The 20,814-nt window shown below is 52.8% G+C and overlaps 1 protein-coding gene across 6 annotated transcripts in view; it reads left to right on the top strand.

Moving 5' to 3' along the window:
• Window positions 1-4,634: 4,634 nt before the first annotated feature.
• The window catches only part of LOC105495343 (AKT serine/threonine kinase 2), a 53,526-nt gene continuing 37,346 nt past the window's right edge, over window positions 4,635-20,814 (top strand). For 2 of the 6 annotated variants that reach the window (XM_071086838.1, XM_071086836.1), the window contains exons 1-3: window positions 10,015-10,527; window positions 11,010-11,155; window positions 16,598-16,720. The gene's annotated coding sequence lies outside the window, so the exon portion shown is untranslated. Of the gene's footprint in view, window positions 4,774-10,014; window positions 10,528-11,009; window positions 11,156-16,597; window positions 16,721-20,814 lie in introns of those variants that run through there. The other 4 variants (XM_071086839.1, XM_071086837.1, XM_071086835.1 and 1 more) reach the window with 3 other exon arrangements.

Below are 20,814 nucleotides of genomic sequence, written 5' to 3'. Positions count from 1 at the left end.
AGATTGCACCACTGCACTCCAGCCTGGTGACAGAGCAAGACTCCATCTAAAAAAAAATATATATATATATATATATGTATATATATTTTGTGACTAGTTCCCACAGCTTGTCCAGTTGCCATCGATAAGGAGATTCCTCTGTGAGAAGCCTTGGAGTGTACTCCCGGGCCTGATTTCTGCTCTCTGGGCACAGAAGGGGGCTTTAAGGAGATGTCCTCTCCAGCCCTTGGGGCAAGATCCCTCATCATTTTCTTTTTTCTGAATCAAGAGACCTTTGAACAGCTTTTAAGAAGTTACCGGCCCCCTCTACCCAGCAAAGTGCATGTGCAGTCCATATTTATAGTTATGGGGAGAGAGTTTATAGACTAGATTAGGATGGAAGAGAATGGGGTGAGGTTGTAGGGAATTTTCTCCTGGTTCACACTTTTTTTCTTTCTTTTTTTTTTTTTTTTTTGAGACGAAGTTTTGCTCTTGTTGCCCTGCAACCTCCGCTTCCCAGGTTCAAGCAATTTTCCTGCCTCAGTCTCCCAAGTGGCTGGGATTACAGGCACCTGCCACCATGCCTGGCTAAAATTTTTTTTTAATTTATTTTTTATTTATTTATTTATTTTTTTTGAGATGGAGTCTCACTGCGCCACCCAGGCTAGAGTGCAATGGCGCAATCTCGGCTTACTGCAACCTCTGCCTCCCAGATTCAAGTGATTCTCCTGCCTCAGCCTCCTAAGTAACAGGCGCCCATCACCACACCCGGCTAAATTTTGTAGATTTTTGTATTTTTAGTAGAGATGGGGTTTCACCATGCTGGCCAGGATGGTCTTGAACTCATGACCTCAGGTGATCCACCTGCCTCTGCCTCCCAAAGTGCTGGGATTACAGGTGTGAGCCACTGTGCCCAGTCGCCTGGATTGATCACTCTTGATGCTGAAATGGAAAGGGTCTCGCTGTGTTGCCCTGCCACAAGATTCAAGGTGGCCCTCAAGTTTCACCCTTGATGCTGAAAATAGAGAAAGGGTCTCGCTATGTTGCCCAGGATGGCCTTTGAGGCCCCCCAAAGATAAGTAAGCCATTTGCAGAAGTAACATAGGGCACAGAAGTAGGGCCAATACTTTTCCATTTTCCAGCATGAGATGAGTTAAGAGCACAGGCTCTGATATCAAACCGTCTGGGTTCAATACTGTCTTTGTCTTTAACATGTCCTGGGAACTCAAGCAAGGCCCTTAATATACTGTTACATTTAACCTCCAGAGTTACTGTGTAGATAGATAGCAACAGGATAGCATTGGTGGGAGTGTGTGAACACACAACTCAGCCTGTAACAATTGCTAAATAAATTATATTATTACTGTTTTAATAGAATAAAGAAAGGCAAGCTCAGAGAAGTGAAGTGACTTTGACAAGGACACAGAAAAGTTATGATTAGAACCTGGGCCTACTCATCTTCTACTCACCAAACAACGCTAGGGGGTTGTTTACCCCCCTAGACTAATGTTTTACAAACTACAAGGCACAACCAGAAAATCAGTTCAGCGGGTTGCAGAATTGAAATAAGTAGAATATTAAGGGCCAGGCGCGCTGACTCACGCCTGTAATCCCAGCACTTTGAGAGGCTGAGGTGGGCAGATCATTTCAGGTCAGGAGTTCGAGACCAGCCTGGCCAACATGGTGAAACCGTGTCTCTACTAAAAATTTAAAAATTGCCAGGCGCGGTGGCTCAAGAATGAAACTCAGTCTCAAAAATAAATAAATAAAAAATAAAAATACAAAAATCAGCCAGATGTGGCTTTGGGAGGCTGAGGCAGGTGGATCACGAGGTCAAGAGATGGAGACCATCCTGGCCAACATGGTGAAACCCCGTCTCTACTAAAAATACAAAAAAATTAGCTCGGTGTGGTGGCGCATTCCTGTAATCCCTCTACTGAGGAGGCTGAAGCAGGAGAATTGCTTGAACCTGGGAGGCGGAGGTTGCAGTGAGCCGAGATGGCGGATGGCACCACTACACTCCAGCTTGGGCAACAGAGCGAGACTGTGTCAAAAAAAAAAAAAAAAAAAAGGAAAAAAAGAATATTAGGCCAAGTGTGGTGGCTCACATGTCTAATCCCAGCTCTTTGGGAGGCTGAGGTGGGTGGATTGCCTCAGTTTAGGAGTTTGAGACCAGTCTGGGCAACATGGTGAAACCCCGTCTCAACCAAAAATACAAAACAATTAGCTGGGCATAGTGGCGCACATCTGTGGTCCCAGTACTTGGGAGGCTGAAGTGGGAGATGGCTTGAGCATGGGAGGTGTCAGTTGCAGTGAGCTGAGATCATGCCACTGCATTTCAAGCTCTGTGACAGAGGGAGTGAAACCCTGTCTCAAAAAACCAACAAAAAACCAAAACCAAAAGCAGAAAGAGCCGGGCACAGTGGCTCATGTCTGTAATCCCAGCACTTTGGGAGGCTGAGGCAGGTGGATCACAAGGTCAAGAGATGGAGACCATCCTGGCCAACATGGTGAAACCCCGTCTCTACTAAAAATACAAAAAAATTAGCTCGGCGTGGTGGCGCATTTCTGTAATCCCAGGTACTCGGGAGGCTGAGGCAGGAGAATTGCTTGAACCTGGGAGGTGGAGGTTGCAGTGAGCTGAGATCTTGCCACTGCACTCCAGCCTGGAGACAGAGCAAGACTCCATCTCAAAAAAAAAAAAAAAAAAAAAAAGAAAGCCATTGCCCTTGACTACCAGTGCTGCAAGGAGTTTATACACAAGCACATGGGTGGTTTCAGTGAGATCTCAGTGTGTCATAATTAAGTGCCCTAGGAGGGGCTAGGATTCAAGTTGGCCCAGGGGAGACTTTAGACGTAGGGGAATGGCCTGTTAGGCTGTTCAGCTGACAGGAGAGAAAGGAGAGAAGAGGGTTGGTCACAGTAACCTTGAGTCTAGATTAGGGCAGAAGGGCTAATTCTTGAAACAAACATTCTGCAAGAGCCCATTCTGGGCAATGTTGGATACACACTGATGTCTGAGACAGTCTTGGTCTCTTCCTTTACTGGGTTTCCTATGCAGTCCTCACTAAACAGACCTGTCACCAGACAGTAATAGATGAAAATGGTTAGGGCTGTGAAGGGGGGCGGGGGGCATTGGTCAGAGTTATTAACACCGACTGATGGGGAAGACCGTGAATTAGGAATACTGAGCAGCAAGTTCCAAGCTAGAAACCAATTAAGATAGGGCTAGTTCCAGCAGTAGGTTTACCTCTCGGAAAACGAAAGCCCACTCCAGCCCGGAGACAGAGCGAGACTCCATCTCAAAAAAAAAAAAAAAAAAAAAAAAAAAAAAAAAAAAAAGCAGCATTTGCCCAAAACACACAGACTGAGGTGGACCCAGGATTCAACTCTCAGCCAGGCATTTTTCTCACTTACTAATGCATACAATTGCCAAGCTATATGCCATACTGGAACCCAAATTCAGGAGGCAGCACAATCCCCTACGAGAGAGGAGGGGCAGGGAGCCAGATGCCTCACAGCTGTCCAGTACAACTAGCTAATATACGGATCAGGATCTGTGCAAAGCTCTTTTCTTGCAGGGTGATTTTTTTTTTCTTTTTTTGAGACGGAATCTTGCACTGTTGCCTGGGCTGGAGTGCAATGGCACGATCTCGGCTCACTGAAACCTCCGCCTCCCGGGTTCACGCGATTCTCCGGCCTCAGCCTCTCAAGTAGCTGGGATTACAGGCACCGCCACGCCGGGCTATTTTTTTTTTTTGTATTTTGAGTAGAGACGGGGTTTCATTATGTTGGCCAAGCTGGTCTCGAACTCCTGACCTCGTGATCCGCCCGCCTTGGCCTCCCCAAGTGCTACGATTACAGGGGTGAGCCACCGCACCCGGCCGCAGGGTGATTTTAAGGCCTTTATGGGCCTTATAAAATGTTATATCCCAGATTCACTGGAATATGTACGATGAGAGCAGGTGGCATTAATATTTTGCAGTCATGAACTAATTTGTAAAAACCGTTTTGTTTACATTAAAATAGTTCAAAAGCCAGCGACACAGGGATGATTTTCCATTTAGCAGATGTGGATATTGAGGCACAGAAAACGGTCAAGCCTTCTGCCCACAGTCACCAGAAAGGAGGAAATTCAAATCTCGGGTTGTGTGGCTTCAGAGCCTGAGCTCAACCATGACGAGTTCACTGAAAAGGAAACCCCTCCTAACTCACTCCCGCTCCGGATTCCTTTAAGAACACAGAACGAAGTAAAACAAGATCAAAGCGTATGTAAATACGGACTAGAGGCTGCCGGGAAATAATCGCTGTGGTGAGTCCCTAGGGAAAGCAGCTGTCGGAGTCCTACTGCGCCTGCGTAACCCCATCTCGGCTTTCCGCCCCACGCCTTAGCGAGGCCAATCTCTAACCCACACAGGCCCAAAGTTGTCTAATGTGCGCAGGCGCCCTGCTGTGAGCCCGCCTCCTTCTCTGCCCTGCGCTTGCGCTCTTGCTCTCTCAGAGTTCTTCTCCGGCTCTTTGTACGTCACTTCCTGTTTGTGGCGCGAGAGGGCGGTATTTCCGTCCAGAGGGTGGGAGGGGGCGGTAAGCGGGGGCTGGGGGGCGGGGGCTGGGGGGCGGGGGCGGGGGGGCCGCGCCGCGCGAGCCGTTGGGCCTGGCTCGGAGAAGGCGTCGCCGCCGCCGCTGCGGACGCCGTAGCCACTGCCGGGAAACACAAGGAACGGGAACCAGCGCAGCGTGGCGATGGGCGGGGGTAGAGCCCCGCCGGAGAGGCTGGGCGGCTGCCGGTGACAGGTGAGTGCGCCAGCGCGTGTCCCCGAGCGCCCTCCCCCCGCGATGGTCGCGTCCGGGCCCCCCGCGGTGCCGCGATGGGCTGTACCACCCGTGCCCGCCGGGGGGACCGCGGCCCTCGAGCCCCCCCTTCCGGAGCTGAGTGGGGGTGGCCGAGCGGGGGCGGTGGGAGCAGCCGCGGGGGGCCGGGGGAGGTGGCGGCGGGCCGTACCACTGAGGCGGCGAGGGGAGCGCTGCGAGTGTGCGGGACAGGGAGCGCAGGCCCCAGCGTGCGCGGGCCGGGGGCTGGACCCGTGGGGCGCGGCGGGCAGATCGAGCCTGGCGTGCGCGGGCTAAACTCTCGAGGGGGCGCGCCGCATCAAGTGTAGAGGGGTGTACCTTTTTGGCGCTGTGGAAGCCGTTGCTGTGCTGTATTTACAGGGGTGGGGTTTCTTGGGAGCATGCTTCCCGAAGTGTGGCTGGGTAGTATCACCACGGCGTTGGGGGAGCCCTGCTTAGAACGTAGGGGAGCCCAAATCAGAGGAGGACTGTGATGTCTGTGATCTTTAAGGGACTGGGACGGGGCGGGACAGGCCGTAGTGGATTTTAGGGGCGTATTTTGGGAGGACTGTGATTCCGATTGGTGAGAAGGGGTTTCTGTTTCTTGTATTTGACGTGTGTGGGGTTGGGGGTTTACACTGAGCTCAGCCTTTATTGAACTTCTTAACGACTTTGGAGGGAACGTCATGGTTCCTGGGGTGCTTTGGACCACGGAGGTGCTGCTCTGGATTCCATTACCCTCTCAGATTTTTCACCAGGCAGTAACAGTTCTTTCCTTCCATAGGGGAGGGAGGAAAGCTGCGTTGGAAGTCACTGAAGTTGTCTGAGCTTTAGGCTCCACATTCGGAAGAGGAAGAGGGATTAGGCTTGGATTTGAGGAGCCGTTCCCCTGGACCAGCTTGTTAAAACTTGGGAGGAAGGAGTGTTTGGGGGAACACCTCTTCCCCCCGGGAAAGCTTTCTGGGGGCATCTTGATCTTAGGATTGTGAGGACCTCTTCTCATTTGGAGACCTCTTGGGCTCAGCAAGATGCCTGGGCTGGAGTAACTAGGGCCTCCAGTGGGCTGCTTTTCAACCTCATCCACTCCTACTTTTCCAGAGAAGCAGGAGTTCACTCGTGGGCTGACCTTGGTTGGCAGTGGATGTGAAGGGTCCGGGAACCAACGCAGACCATTACATGCTCCTCTGTCGCTGGCCACGAAGCTGTTTGTGTCTCCCGGTTACCAGATCAGTCACACATCATGTTTACACTTCCCACCAAGGCAGTCACAGTTGGCCTTGCAGTGAGGCCGGGAGCTGTTTTCCCAGCTGTTCCTCTTTGCATAGGCCAAGGGGACTTGGAGGGGGGTGCCCCTGGCCCAGCCTGGCCCAAGGAGGAAGGCTGCTCTGAAGGGCTTCGGACAGTCGATCCCCCGTGGATCTGGTGTCTTATTGTGGTCTGTGGACTGGTGCTGGGAGCAGCCAGCCCCAGAGGTCTGTGGCCAGTGTCCCTGCTCCCTAGGCCAGATCATGACCTTGGCTTGCCCTGTAGCCTTTGCTCTGGGTCTGGAGTTCCCGGAGGACTGGCTGCAGTCCCTGATTGACCCAGCAGACCTGGGCTGGTGATGTGGTCGGAGGGGGCAGACGGTTGCCCCTAGTCCGCAGCAGTGATTTCCAAGCTGACTGGCTTCTGTGCCTTGTGGTTCTGGGGAGAAAGGTCCCACAGTCTGTGAGGCAGTAGGGGCTCTGTATAATTTTTCTCCACTAGGGTTTTGTTCCTCTGGTCCTCTCCTTCTGCCACCTTTTAGAGGCTTTGCCTGATGGGGCTAACAGCGGCAGTGAAAACAGTAATCACGAAATTGATGGCTGACAGTAACTGAATGCATTCTGTGGGCCACACACTGTTTGGAATGCTTCTTAGAGATAAACTTGCTGAATACTTGAATTCTAGAGCGGTAGGCACTGTTGTTATGCTTTCCCTTTTAGATGAGAAAACAGCAGCTCAGAGAGGCAAATCATTTCCAGAGCTAGTGGATGCCCAGTGTTTATAGCATTCACCCCATGCCAGGCGTGTGACAGGGCTTTTGCACATGTGACCTCACTTAAGTCTCAAAACGTACCTGTGGTTAGGCCTATTTGGTGGAGAGCTACAAGCTAGTTAGAAGTGTGATACCATTTTACAGATGAGGAATCATTTCACTCACTGTGAAGTGTAAAGATTTCCCTGAGGTCTCATAGCTGAAGTGGTAGAGGTGTGATGTGAGCCCTTGGCCCACCTTGGCCTCAGATCCTCTTGTCAAGGAGAAACTGGAGCAGTGGCTTTTGTCTATGAGCATATACTCTGCCCAGCCCTGTGCTTCGGGTTTTATATGGTATTTGTGTCCTTTTTTTGCAGTCTGAAATTGAAGTTCAGAGGAAGAATTGCCTTCCCCCAGGTCTTATCAGACCCTATGGGTGCCAGGGTGGGATTTGAACCCAGGTCACTGAGCCCCTAGTGCCATGCATTCCTTGCTCACCAGGTTCCAGGCTGGGTGAAAGGAAGGAAAGACATAGGATAGAGTCACCTCTGTCCTCTGTCCTCCACCTATAGAGGTGACTATCCTATGTCTTTCCTTCCTCTCACCCCTGAGTCTCAGGCTGCCCTGAGCACCTCTGCCTGCAGCCAGTCCAGCAGTTCTTGGTCCCTCCTCAGAGTGGATCCAGGGCATCCTTTAACGCTGGGCAGGTGTGTGCTGGGAGAAGAAGACAGCAAGAGAGCCATGCGGGAGGTGACACAGCTACCAGGGACCTGCGTTGGCTAGCGGCAGGATGGAGAAGTGGGTTCTAGCTCTGTGGCCTCAGACCACACTGTTCACTCCCATACATTGGTCTCAGAAGGACACCCACCTTGGGCTGTTGTGAGGATTAAATGAATTAATCCACGAGAAGCTCCGAGAACGGTGCCTGGCACTGTGTAAGTCTTGGTTGGCAGTCATGATTATGTTATGGAACTGAGGCATCCAGCCTCCCCCACCCCCTACTTTTGGTCCCCTTGAGCATTCCAGGATCCAGCTCCCCAGCCTGGCCCAGCTAGGATCCAGAACTTCGATGTTCTGGTTTCCAGCCTCTGTAAAGAGCTGCATGGAAGCGAGTGAGAGCACAGGGTTCAAATCCAGCCCTGCCACTCCATGGTTGTGTGATCTTGAGCAGGCTTCCCAATCCTTCTGAGCTCCTTTCATCATCGGTGTCATGGGGAGGATGATAATTCCCACCTGATAGGATTATTGTGAAGGTTGAGTGGATTAATTTGTGGGAAGCATTCATAACTATGCTGGCATACAGTAAGCCTACCTGAAACGTCTCCTCACCGAGAAGAGTGCCCGACACATGGTGAGCTGTTGGTATATCTTAGCAATTGTAATTCTTAGTATTTCTGCCAGGACTTTGAAGCCCCTTGCCAGTTCACAGAACCGTGTCAGAGAGCACTAGGAGGAAATCAGGGCTGAAATTAGCATCTCAGTTTTCCAGATGCAGAAACAGAGGTCGGAGGAGACATGCAATCAAGACAGAACTGACAAGGGCAGCTCCTGGGCTCACTCCACTTCTACACAGTGGCTTTGCAGCCCTGAACCCCTGCAAGGTAGACACATTTGAGTCTTTTTTTTTTTTTTTTTTTTTTGAGACGGAGTCTCGCTCTGCCGCCCAGGCTGGAGTGCAGTGGCCGGATCTCAGCTCACTGCAAGCTCCGCCTCCCGGGTTTACGCCATTCTCCTGCCTCAGCCTCCCGAGTAGCTGGGACTACAGGCGCCCGCCACCTCGCCCGGCTAGTTTTTTGTATTTTTTAGTAGAGACGGGGTTTCACCGTGTTAGCCAGGATGGTCTCGATCTCCTGACCTCGTGATCCGCCCGTCTCGGCCTCCCAAAGTGCTGGGATTACAGGCTTGAGCCACCGCGCCCGGCCCCACATTTGAGTCTTTTCAGAGGTCAGGCTTTGCTTTTTTTTCTTTTTTCTTTTGAGACAGGGCCTCACTCTGTCACCCAGGCTGGCGTGCAGTGGTGTGATCACAGCCCACTGCAGGCTTGACTTCCTAGGCTTAAGTGATCCTTCCACCTTATACTCTTGAGTAGCTGGGACTACAGGTGCATGCCACCATGCCCAGTTAATTTTTAAATTTTTTTGTGGAAACGGGGGTCTTGCTGTGTTGCTCAGGCTAGTCTTGAACTCCTGGGCTCAAGTGATCCTCCTGCCTCAGTCTCCTGAGTAGCGGGGACTATAGGTGCATGCCACTGCCCCTGTCCACCACAGCTCGCAGTTCCAGGAGTGGCAGGAAGGCTGGGCTTGGGCAGGAGAGCAGCAGAAGTGCCTGCAGGGGTTGGTAGGGGCTGTGCTGCACTGGCCTGTGGGCCTGGGTGAGAGGCGAGGATGGATCCTAAGGGTATTGTGGAGCCGAGGAAAAGGTTTCACTCACCCACCACCATTTACTGAGCGCCTCCTGTGTGCCAGCGTTGCATCAGTACTGGAAATACAGCGGTGTGCTTGTCAAAGTCCCTATCCTTGTGGGGCTGAGGGAGGCCAACCCGAAACAAGTGAATAAGCAAGGAGCCGGTTAGAAGGGGAGGTGCTAGGCAGCGAATTCAAACCGGGTGACAGACTGGGCACTTTAGATGCATGCGGCTGCGCGGAGGGCCTCTAAGCTGATCCCAGTTTGGCAAGGTGAGGCAGTCATGTGGGATGGGAGGAGAAGGAACAGCCCTCCAGGTGGAGGGAACTATAGTGCAAAGGTCTGAAGGGAAGACAGAGCTTGGTGAGGTGCAGGGACAAACCTCACGGAGGCCTGTGTGGCTTGGCAGAGCGAGGGAGCAGGGAGGAGATGAGTCCAGGGGCTGCGGGGCAGGCAGGGCCCTGTCACTGGGAGCCTTGTGGACTGTCTGTGAAGGAGTTTGAAATTTCAGCAGGAACAGCCTGGTCAGATTTAGGGTGTTAGTAGGTGACACAGGAGAGGGTCACAGGCTCCTGCCTGGGGGGGGGTGGGTAGATTTAACTGAGCGGAGCAGGGCGTTTCACAGGCCTCCCACTTCCCCTCGGGTAGCATCACTGCCTTACAGCCAGCAAAGGCCCGAGGGTTGCCTCCCTCTCCTGTGGTTTTCACACCGTGTTCCCCAGAGCCCGTGGCTGTTACTTTTAGGGAAAGAGGAAGGGAGGCTCATTGGGCTGATTTCTCTGCCCTTCCCTCCCCAACCCAACCAGCCGGACTAATACTGAATAGCAACGCAGAGCAGCAGTCACACCTGATACAGACAGCACCCGCTGACCCTGCGTCCACGCTACGGTGGGCCTGCAGGCCTGCGCCATTCCCGGTGCTCCTCTGGAATTGGAAAGAGCAGGTCTTGTGACTGGCGCCCAGCACCCAGGTCTCTGGCGGGCCTCAGGTGTGGTTGATATTACGAAGGCAAAATAAATAAGGGCCAGGTTGAGAGTGTGGGCATGTTTCTCCACTGTAGCTGGGTGATCAGGGAGGACCTCCCTGAGGAGGTGACGTGTGGGCAGGGACTGGAGTGCCGTGAGAGAGCCATGGGAGTATCTGGGGGAAGACATGTTAGACCCGGGAGGAAGCTTCTCTGATTCCCGCCTTACAGCAGTGAGAACTGAAGCCTGGAGAGCCTCTGCAGCTTGTGCTGGGTCCCCCAGCCAGGAAGTGTTGGGGACAGGTTATGAATCTGGGCCTCCAGAGATTCCTGCAGCACAGCTCAGTAGCCCCTGGTGAGTGTGACTTCTGATCCCACCCATGGGCTCACCCCTAAGGCTTAGTGCAGGAGCAGACGCCCTGGTGTTTGTTTTTTTTGAGGTGTGTTCCAGGGTATCTTCCTAGAAGGAGCACAGCCTCTCAGAACAAATCTCTAGGGTCCCCAGAAACCCCCTGGGATGGGTTGGGATGGAAAGGAGTGTCTTTCAGACTTAAGCTCCGAGCCCCTGGAGGACCCAGGGACACCCCTCCCTGGGCCTCTCTTCAGCTTCCCAGAGCTCTCCGCGGAAGGCCCTCAACCACAGGCCTCCGGGCCGCACGGTGGGGTGGTTCCATGGCAGGCTCTTCTGGATAGCCAGCCAAGCAGCGAGAGGCCCAACTGGGGGAGACAGCCTGGGAGCAGGACCAGGAGGGAGGGAGCGAGTGTGGGAGGGGTGCTGGGTGGGAGCTCAGCCTGGCCCCCTTGGGGCAAGACCCACTGCCAACTCGGCACCCACAGCAGGGCCCGGGTGCTCTGAGTGTGCCGAGTAAGGGACGGCAAGCCAGGCCGGCCAAGAGGAGACTGCATGTCAGAGGTCCCCGCAGGAGTTTCTTCAGCCCAGCCGTCCTGCCGGAGAAGCTCGTTCGCAGATGTTGTTTCTAAGGGTGAGGCCAGAAACCCAAGCCTTCCTTGGTTTGCCACTTCGTGGGCCCTTTCTGAACAGGCTGGGGCAGTTCCTGCTCCCCGGTTCTCCTCTCCAGCCTGGCTTTGAGTTCTTCATGGTCTGGTGGGTCATTGGTGTACCGTTACCCAGCTGGGGCTGCTGAGTGGCCTGGTCCCAGGGGCAGCTGACATGGGTGAGAACCCTGCTCCTGGCACCCCTCTTGGTGGCCGTGGAACCCTGGGGCCTTATTTCATCTCCCTAAGGTGCAGTTTGCCCAGCTGTGAACGGGAACCTTCCTGCTGAGTGGGGTGGTGGGGAGGATGTAGGGAGCTGCTGTGTTGGAAAGCACGGGCCTCCTGAGGAGGTGTGGGATGAATTTGGGCTGATGCTGCTTCTGGTGATTGCCAGACAGGACTGAAGGCACCTGAGAGTACAGAAGGGGCTCTGCGGGGCAGTGGGCACGGGCTTGTTGTTGGTCCTTGGGAGAGAGTGGTGGGGCCTGTTAGCTGATGGGTGGGCTCCAGACAGGAGTATGAATCACTCCCACCGCTGCACTCCTGCCCAGCCAGACACTGTGTATGAGCTCTACAGACCTGCACAGCAGCCTGGGAGGTGGGCAGTGTTAGCACCCCCATCTTGTAAATAGGAAACAGGCCCAGGGAGCCACATAGAATGTTGGGGTCATTCTCGTGAGTAGTTTTCTCCTCTGTGTGCTGGGCACTGCTGCAGAGCTTGAGGTGTCTGCTCTTACTCCTCTTCACCACAGCCTGGCAGCTTGCTGTCACGATTGTCCCTGTTTTACCGGGGAGGAAACAGGCATGGAGAGGTTGTTGGATTTGCCCAAAGTCCAATAGGCATGACGGTTGAACCCTGCTCTGTCAGCGAAGCTGCCTTTTGAAGAATGCCTCATCTCCTTGTCCTGCCTGCTGTGACTGGAGTTGTCGCTGTTGTCATCAGGATTTCTTTCCTGCTTTCTCTTCTCCTAGACAGACCTGGCACAAAGTAGGCCTCAGTCATCTAGAAATGACTCCATTCCATGCCTGCCCGGGAGGTGGGGTGTGGCTGCTGCTCTCCACCCCCAATACCATGGCCTTGGCCCCTCCTTTTCCCAGAGCCCAGGGGGAAGGGATGAGGATGGGAGGCACCCTGTCCCCGCTGCCCTGGGGGTCTGATTGCTGAACAGCCTCAGGAGCCAGCCCTTGGCTGTTCTTGGTCATTAGTGTATTCCATCCATCACCAAATATTGATTGAATAACTACTGTGTGCCACGTGTAGTTCTGGATGCGATCAGAGGTGGCAGAGGGGTTGTGCTGGTCTGTGAGTGCTTGGTGTGGCTGAAGGAGGAGGGGACAGAGATCTAGCTGGATCTAGAGTGGAGAGAGGTTTGGGAAGGCTGCCGAGGAGCCCCTGTGATGTGAGAGCCCGAGGAGGTGGGCTGGACAGGGGTGCAGCCAGGTAAAGGCCGCAAGGGGTGGTGGAACAGCAGGCCCATGTGGTTGGAGCCGGGGGAGTGGGTGAAGGGGAGAGAGCAGGGTGGCAGGGCTCAGGGCCTAGGCTGTGGTGTGGAGCCAAGGCTTTATCCCCAAAGAGGAAGGACACAGGTGGGTGGGGAGGGACCTGAGTGGGAGAGAGCTGGCTGGATTCAGGTGGCAGCCAGGGATGGAGAAAGCAGACCATATTCTGCTTTGGAGACAGGGTCCCCTAGAGCCCAGCTTCTCATACTGGTGTCCGAAGGCCTTGGGGGTTGGGAGGAGGTGTCTTCAGGGCGTTGACTCTTTTTAGCTGTGTGTTTTCATTTAGATGATATTTTCAAAAAGTTAATAGGGGTATGTTGGAAATTATCGGGATAATTCCTTTAGAACCAAGTAGTGACAGCAGTAATCTTAGCTGCCACTCCATGGCTCTGACAGGCTCAGGATGGCCCCTCACTTCAGAGTCCTTTATGTAATTGCTACCCGTTTTTCAAGCACTGGCCTTGTCCCCAGCTGTATGTGAAGCCATCTCATTGGGTCCCCAGGACAACCCATGGTTATCAGAAAAATTATCTTTTTAAATTTTTCATTATTTTTTTGAGACAGGGTCTGGCTGTGTCACCCAGGCTGGAGTGCAGTGGCACCATCATGGCTAATTGCAGCCTTGACCTCACGGGCTCAAGTGATCCTCCCACTTCAGCCTCCTGAGTAGCTGGGACCATAGGCACGCACCATCACACCTGGCTAATTAAAAAAAAAGTTTTTTTTAAATAGAGATGGGAATCTCCCTATTTTGCTCAGGCTGATCTTGAACTTTTGGGCTCAAGTGATTCACCTGCCTCAGCCTCCCAAAGTGCTGGGATTACAGGCGAGAATCACTGCACCTGGCCTACAAAACTTATCTTTTGAGATAACATAAACACGTGCTTGGGCAGATTGTTAAGATTCCATTCTACAGGCCAGGCACAGTGGTTCACACCTGTAATCCCAGCACTTTGGGAGGCCGGGGGCGGGGGGAGGGGGGGCGGGAGGGTGGATCACGAGGTCAGGAGTTCAAGACCAGCCTGGCAAGATGGTGAAACCCCATCTTTACTAAAAATACAAAAATTAACCAGGCATGGTGGTGGGTAATTTTTATCCCAGCTACTCGGGAGGCTGAGGCAGGAGAATCGCTTGCACCTGGGAAACAGAGATTGCAATGAGTCAAGATCTGGCCACTGCACTCCAGCCTGGCAACAGAGCGAAACTCTGTCTCAAAAAAAAAAAAAAAAGAAGATTCCATTTTACAGATGCGGAAGCTGAGGTTCAGAGAACCTGTGTAGTGTGGAAGCGGTAGAGTCAGGATTTGAGTTGGCTAGAGGTGTGAGTTTGGGCCTGAGTCCTGTTCCAGTTCCCCAGGTAAGGCGTTGGGATGCGGGAGAGATGGGGTATAGCATGGGAGCTTCTAGCTGGGCTGGGATGATCTGGCTCCTCTTGGGCCTGTGAGAGTCACACTCCCGCCTCCTGCCTTTAGGCTCCTGGTGCTTAAGCTTAATTAGCAGGGATTCTATAGAGCTGCACTCCAGAATGGTAGCTACTAGCCATGTATGGACTTTTTTTTTTTTTTTTTTGAGACGGAATCTTATTCTGTCACCTAGGCTGGAGGGTGGTGGTGCGATCTTGGCTCACTGCAACCTCTGCCTCCCGGGTTCAAGCAATTCTCTGCCTCAGCCTCCCGAGTAGCTGGGATTACAGGTGTCCACCACCACGCCTGGCTAATTTTTGTATTTTTAGTAGAGACAGGGTTTCATCATCTTGGCCAGGCTGTTCTTGAACTCCTGACCTCATGATCCACCCACCTCAGCCTCCCAAAGTGCTGTGATTACAGGCATGAGCCATCGTGCCCGGCCTCACATATGGCTTTTTAAGTTTTAATTAATTACAATTAAATAAAAGTAAAAAGTCAGTTCTTTAGTTGCACTGGCCATCATTCAAACGTTTAGTAACCACATTTCCGTCGTTACGGAAAGGTCTGTGGGCTAGTTCTGCTCTGGTTGCGGCCCCTGTCCTGCACCCACTCGCTGTGACTGTGTGCATGTGACTCTCTCCCTGGGCCTCAGTTTTCCCATGTGAGGAATGGGGATAGTAACACAGGCTGGCTCTGAAGATGAACATTAATCCATGCCTGGTGCTTTGTGAGCACTCACTGAGTATTAGCCTTGATGCAGACCCACCGGTTTCTCCTTCTGCCACTGGGCCCTGTCCCGGAGCTCCCAGGGAGGTGGTGGCGATGCAGAGCGACGTGGGTCAGGGACGCCCCATGCAGTCCGACTGGAGGGCTCCCGCACATGTGTGCACATCAGGGACAGTAAGGGAGGGCTGGCCGGGATATAGGAGGAGGTGACACAAGATGGGAGGTGGCCCTGTCTCTTGGGAGCAAAGGCAGAGGGAGGTGGAGGCCACTAAGGGCTCGGAGGACAGGGGTCCGGGCTCCTTGGCTGTGTACCTGTTGTCTCTCGCTGTAGGTATTCACCGAATCTCTCCCATTCTCGGTTTTCTCATCTGCTGCATAGGGTCCTCATGGTTCTCAACTGAGGCCTGTGGCGAGCCCATCAGGCCAGTGCCCAGGGCTTATTCTGAGGACAGCTCCTGGAGAGGAAGGCTGTCTCCCTAAGGACTCCTGCCCCACCCTGGGTGCAAGGGGTTCCACCTGCTGCCCCTCCCCCACTCCCCAGCTCTCCTCAGGCTGAGAGTTCCCCTCTCACTCCAAATAAGAGCCACAGTGCTGACAGTGGCCCCCAAGGCTCTGCCCAGCGGTCCCCAGCTTTCTCTCTAGCTGCATCTCCCAGCCTTCCCCTTCACCAGCTCCTGTGGGTGCCTCAGCCCTGCTCCTCCCCTGCCTGCCTGCCTGCCTGCCTGCAGTGTTCCTCCTCAGGTCTTCCCCTGGCGCTCTCACCTGCTTCCGGTTCTGCTCAGACTGCACAGCCTCAGTGCGCCGTTCTGTCACCATCCTGTTTTAAATCGGAAACCCCTGCTCCCTTTCCCTGCACTGAATCTTCCGAGTGCTCCTTTTCTCCATGGCATTTGTCAGCTTTGGCTATCCTAATTTGTTTATATGTTTATTTTTTATTTTGCTGCCTGTTCCCTCATCCCCCCGGCTCCCCAATGGCAGGGAGTTCTGTTTTGGTCACTGCTGAATCCCTGGTGACCCGAGCAGTGATGACGCAGGGTTGGTGTGATATTTGTGGAATGAATGAATGCAGGACTTTTTGTTTTACCTTCACTTGGCACAAATGCTGTGGTTCTGTTCACCACTCCTGCCTTGAAATAATGAAAGCTATGGGCCCATCCCTGTGCTGAGTGGAACTGGGGACACAATGGGGGCTAGGACAGACTGTGTCCCTGCCTTGTGGAACTCACAGTCCAGTGGGAGAGGCGACATTACCCACATAGTCATGCAGGTGACAGAGGCAAGTGCTGTGAGGGGAAGGGAAGGCTGAGCTCTGAGGGTTGGCTGCTGGTGGGAGGTCAGGTAAGGCCTCCCTGAGGAAGATGGGTGAACAGAGTGCCAGGCAGGGGGTACAGCAGGTGCAAAGGTCCTCGGATGTGAGAGCGGGGAGTCTTCCTGGGGCCAGGAGAAGGGGAGATTGTGTGTTGGAGCGAGCAGACGAATGAGGCTAGAGAGCAGGCGGGGCCAAGGCAGATGGCCCCTGGCAGCCTCCGTAGGGGCCTTGGACATGATCCATGGGCCCTGGGGAGAGGTCCTGAGCAGGGGAGGGACAGGGTCAGAACTGCCTGGAGGATCCTGCTGGTCGCAGCGTGGAACTCTCAGGATGTGTGCAGCCCGTGGCCAGGCAGAATAGAATATTTGACATGATTTCTGTGGGTGCTCTAAGGCCCTGGGTGGTGTGAGGGGGAAGGTGTGTTGGGGGGGTGGCAGGGAGGAGAAGGAATCTGCTCTGTGCTTATTCTTGTCCCTGTTTCTTTTGCAGCCTGCCCACGGCTTCAACCTGCCTCCAGTCCCACCTGCTCCAAGCAGACAGATGGGGCGAGTATGGGGAGTGTGGGGAGCGTGTTTAAAAGAAAAAAGAAAAAAAAAGTCTTCTTTTTTTGAGGTACCCAGACCTTTTCAGGAAAAAAAAAAAAAGTCTCTTCCGTGCCACGTTCTCACCAAGGAGGTAGAATAGGTAAAAAATTCACCTGTTCAGAAACATACAGTATAGAAAGTGAAGTTTCCCGTGTCTCCACCCATCAGAGGAAATAATGATTTTTTTTTTTTTTGAAACGGAGTCTTGCTCTGTTCCCCAGGCTGGAGTGTAGTGGCGCAGTCTCTGCTTACTCCAACGTCTGCCTCCTGGGTTCAAGCAATTCTCCTGCCTCAGCCTCCTGAGTAGCAGGAATTACAGGCATCCGCCACCACGCCCGACTAATTTTTGTATTTTTAGTAGAGACAGAGTTTCACCATATTGGCCAGGCTGGTCTCAACCTCCTGACCTTGTGATTTGCCCGCCTCGGCCTCCCGAAGTGCTGGGATTACAGGCATGAGCCACCGCGCCCAGCCAATGATGATATAATATTTGATACGTGTTTAGCAGTTGCCCTTTCTGGCTCTTTTGGGAGGACTTTATGTGGATTAACTCACTGAACCCTCCCAATAGCCTTAGAGGTATGTGTGGTTATTATCTCTGATATACAGATGAGGAAACAGAGGTGAAGAAAGGGAACGTGACTTGGTGACTTGCCCAGGGTCCCACAGCAGGTGACACAGCCAGGGCTGAAACGCTGGCATTTGGTTCCTGAGGCTGCCTTGACTCCTGTACCCACTCTCCTGCCTCTGTTAGTGTGGGGTATTTCCTTCGGATTTCTTTTTTCTGTGCATGTGAGATTTAAACACATACCTCCTCATGCCCTGAAGTCTAAGACAGTGTGTCCTATAAGGTCCATTATTGATCATACAACTGCTTTTCTGAAAAGAATGCGATAGGTGAGTTTTATCCATGGATTGCGAGGTACATGCCAATCTCAGTGACGTCAGCATGTGAAACAATACACATATTGTAGAATTGAGGTGACAGGACATGTGCGTGTGTGTCTCAGAAAAGGCATCCCACCTGAGTTCTGTTGTGCCACGAGCCTTCGTTAGCGAATGCTGATGGCCTTAGTGTCGGCACAGCGGGGCTGGTTTCTGTGTTTCCGTGCTCAGGATGGCTTGTTGTGTTGCGTGGCCAGACCCTCTTCACGCGCTGGGTGCTGTGCTGAGCCCTTCCCTGTGTGAGCCTGTGATGAAAGCCCTGCTGTCTGTCCTTGCAGGGACAGGAGGAAACAAGAGGCTTGGGAGGCTAGAAAGTGGGCAAGAGAGGACCCCAGTCCAGGTCTGCCTGACTCTGAAGGCTGTGTGGCACGGTGTCGTGGGGGAGCCGGGCCGCTTGTACTTCCTGAGATCAGGTCATAGGACAAGTCATTTCACTTCTGTGCCTCAGTTTCCTCATTATCATAGAAACAGTAGGAATGTCTGCCTCAGAGGGTTGCTGTGAGGGTTATATTGGTATGTGCAAAGCACTCAGATGGGCCTGGCACGTGGTATGGGCTATGTGAGCCTTGCTCTTTTTAGTAGTCATGTTATTAAACAATATTATAGCACCGGACCCCTGTTGTGAGCTTTTAGATTGTTGCCAGGTTTCCCTATTTCAGCAGTACATACTTAGGACAGCGGTCCTCAGCTGGTGGTGGTTTTGTACCCCAGGAGACATTTGGTGATGACTGAAGACACGTGTGATTGTCATAACCAGGGGAGGGTGTGCTGTTGGCTTTAGTGACTGGAGACCCAGGATGCTGCCAAACCTCTTGAGGGTGCAGAAGAGTCCCCACATCAGGGATTCTCTCTCCCCAAATGTCACTAGTGCTGAGGCTGAGAATTCCCACCTTAGAACCTTTGTGCCCTGGCACTGGCATTTTCTGCAGGAGAAATTCCTCCAAGCACATGGACATTTTCCACTTTATCAATTTTACCAGAATGCCCTCACAAGACGCTGGGACCAGTTTGTAGAGTGGTGAATGACTTGTGGCAGATGAGGGAGCTGGTTCCCTCCTGTCTTGCCCCAGGTGCCTTTCTGCTGAGTTCCCATGAGCAGATGCCACCTGTTACACCACTAGTTCCTGTTGTCTTTGGCTTTTTTTGAATTTTTTCTTTTTTCTTTTTTTTTTTTTTAAGAGAGTCTGGCTTTGTCACCCAGGCTGAAGTGCAGTGGCACAATCTCAGCTCACTGCAACCTCTACCTCCCAGGCTGAAGTCAGCCTCCCATCTCAGCCTCCCAGGTACCTGAGACTACAGGTGCACACCGCCGCGCCTGACTACTTTTTATATTTTTATTTTTATTTTTTTGGCAGACACAGGGTTTCACCATGTTACTCAGGCTGGTCTCAAACTCCTGGGCTCAGGGGATCCTTTTGCCTTGGCCTCCCAAAGTGCTGGGATTACAGGTGTGAGCCACCATGCCCGACCAGTTTTTTTTTTTTTTTTTAGTTTGTTTCTTTGTTTTTTGAGACGCAGTTTTGCTCTGTCTCCCAGGCTGGAGTGTGGTGATGCAGTCATAGCTCACTGCAGCCTCAACTTCCTGGGTTCAAGCAGTCCTCCTAGCTCAGCCTCCCAAGTAGCTGGGACTACAGTGTGCGCCACCACACCTGGGTAATTTTTGTATTTTTTGTAGAGATAAGGTCTTGCTATGTTACCCAGGCTGGTCTTGAACTCCTGGTCTCAAGAGATACTCTTGCTTCAGCCTTTAAAAGTTCTGGGATTACACACGTGAGCCACCACGTCCAGCTTCCTGTTGTCTTTGAATTTATCTCCTGAGCAAGTCTTCCTCTGAGCACTGTGGAAAGGCACAGATCTGAGTGCAGGCGACAGAGGCTCCTGAGGAGGTCGCTGCCACCTCCCCAGTGAGCCTCCGCAACACCAGGAAGGGAGCCCCACCCACCAGCTCCAGCTCCAAGAGACGCAGATCTCTGCCTCCCCACCTGCCTCCCTAGGCCGTCTGTGCTGTCTGGCATCAAAACCAGGTCAGTGAGAGGGGGCGAGAGAAAAAGGACTTAGTAAGTGGCAAGGAAAGGAATTGAGCTTATTTTGAGCCTGTTCTGGGCACAGGGCTTCACTCTGTACACGTTCATTCCACAGATACTTAAGTACCCACTCTGTGCCCAGCACCATACAAAGCTCTGGGGATCCAACTGTGACCAAGGCAGCCAAGGGTCCTGCCTTCGCTGTGCTGACGTTCCAGTGCGGGTGGTGGGCAGTTAGCGTAAACAAACACATACAGTAACATCGGTGGTGATGGGTGCTTGGGGAAAATGAAGGGTAAGGGTAAGGGAAGGTAGGGTGGGCGTGCTTTGCCTAGGGAGGTTAGGAAGGCTTCTCAAGAAAGGGATGTGAGCAGAGGCTGAAGAGAGTGGGGCGGGGCCCGAGTTTCCACCTGAGGGTGCAGTGTGTACAAGGCCCTGAGGTGGACTGTCCTGGTGTGTCCTGGCACTGCTGAAGTGAAGTGCCTTCAGAGAAGCAAAGGGGGATAGTGCAGGCTGCGTAGGGTCCTGGGGCTGCTTTTATGCTGCACGGCGGTGGGTTCGAGCAGAGGGAGGGGTAGGAGCTGACTCAAGTGGTCACAGGGCTCCAGACTGCAGGAGGGGCGTGGGCAGAGTGCTGTCTGACTTCTTTCATTCTGTAACGTTCTCTCACCCCTTCTCTGCTGTATTTAGCAACAGTTCAGTCCTTTTCGTTGCTGAGTAGTGTTCTACTGTGGATCTACGTGTTTGTTTATCCATTCTCTCGTGGGTGGACTCCCGGTCTGTTAACCAGTTTGGGGTTACTGTGAGTATTGCCGCTGTCAGCATTCTAGTACAAGTCTTTTGTACGTACACTAATTTCTTTGAGAGGAATTGCTAGGTCATGGGGTAGGCATATATTGAGCTTTAATTTTGACTGCTTAACAGTTTTCCACAGTGGTTGAACCATTTTGCAACTCCCACCAATAGTGAGTAAGGGTTCTGGTTCCTCTGCATCCTTGCCAGCACCTGGCCTTGTCAGTTTTTAAAATTCGAGCCATCCCAAGTAGGTGGTTGTAATTTGCATTTCCCTGTAACTAATGAGATTATGTGTGTTTCTTGGTTGTGTGGGTGTCCTCTCCTGTGAGGTGCTCTGCTCTTTTTACCTTGCCTCCCA

Source organism: Macaca nemestrina, chromosome 20, assembly GCF_043159975.1.
Source record: "Macaca nemestrina isolate mMacNem1 chromosome 20, mMacNem.hap1, whole genome shotgun sequence".
NCBI classification, from domain to species: Eukaryota; Metazoa; Chordata; class Mammalia; order Primates; family Cercopithecidae; genus Macaca; species Macaca nemestrina.
This window is presented reverse-complemented; position numbering and strand designations above follow the sequence as displayed.